Here is a 1,435-nt window from a genome sequence, read left to right on the forward strand (position 1 = left end):
TTGTTTTGTTATTATCTTGCTATCCAAGGCAGACGTCTACCTTTCCATATGCCCTTAGAGAAATGAAGAAGCAGTGGAATTTAAATAGAAATTCTGCCAGTCTATTGGAGTACAATGAAAACCACAGAAATGTTAAAAATCCCATTTGTTGAGGGTTATTGAATGTGTAATCATAGACTCTGTGAGTTTATTTAAATGCTTCTATACCTCTCGGAATTTGCCTGGTTAGCAACACTTGACAGGAAGTGGAAGTATGAAAATAAACGAGAGGCTCGCCTCACGGCGGGGAACACAGGAAGTTTTGGAACTCCTGCAGGACGGTCTGTGCCTCCGAGGTGTGCAGCCTGGCTGTAAGACCTCCACGTATTCTGCGTTTGTAATATCTGAAATGAGCTGCGTTTGATTTGTTTATCCCTGGCAGTCCACAGTGCTGCGTCAAGAAACGTAAATCTCAATCATGGCTGCGGGTAGGGTCAGTTTCAATTTCTCCTCACTCACATTTTAGAGCGGGACACTTCGGTGGGCTGCTTATGGCCCAAGCTCAATGCATTTTTTAAAGGCAGGAAAGATAGTGAGATAGTGACAGCCAGTTACTGTCATCATCAGTGTTGTGGGCTCTGTTACTAAGGAGATGATGCCAACAGGTCCACCATGCAGATCTTTTTCAGGATCTAAATATGTGTTGAAAGTAATTTAGAATCATTGATTTGTGCCCCAAATGCATAAGATACACATATACATAACCCTGCGAAGATTGCTGTAGCTGACCACCCCTACTTCCTTATAGCAATAATAAACAAAAAGACTTCACATCATTTGTGGAAAGTGGAATTAAAAGTTTATTTTGATGCAGAACACTTTGCATGCATTTTTTTGTGATGCACATTTTTCCATGTACTTTTTGCACATCCTGTCCCCCTAGCATATGGAAGCCTAAACATAGCACTTACTACTGCAATACCAGGAGACCTTTTTAAAGACAAACAGTGTCATGAAGAGGATAGTCACTGAGGTTTGAGGGTAAATTCACAGCAGCCTTAAAGTGGATTCTCAACTATGACCCTGCGGGAAGATGCTGTTTTTATGCGATTCCCATTGCCACAAATGGGCCATCTGTGGTGGTGGCTTCCTGGCTTTGCTGCTCACTCGTTCCCTTCTTGACACTGTACAGCTTTTTTCTTTCTGGTGCAGAAACTCACCCTTCTAGAATCTTTTTCCACAGCTGGATTCCATCACTCCTTGATGGGTACCTAAATATTCCACTTTTTTCCTCTTCGTGTTTCTTTTACAGTAATTGCTGCCCATCAAATCATTCATTTTCTCCCTTTGCACAAGTGTTTGTGATGTTAGGTGGATGTGTGTCAGGCACAGTTTGGGATTTCTTATTATCAAAGACCCTTGGTCACAGTTGCACTGATCAGTTTGAATGAACTTT

Source organism: Ochotona princeps, chromosome 20, assembly GCF_030435755.1.
Source record: "Ochotona princeps isolate mOchPri1 chromosome 20, mOchPri1.hap1, whole genome shotgun sequence".
NCBI classification, from domain to species: domain Eukaryota; kingdom Metazoa; phylum Chordata; class Mammalia; order Lagomorpha; family Ochotonidae; genus Ochotona; species Ochotona princeps.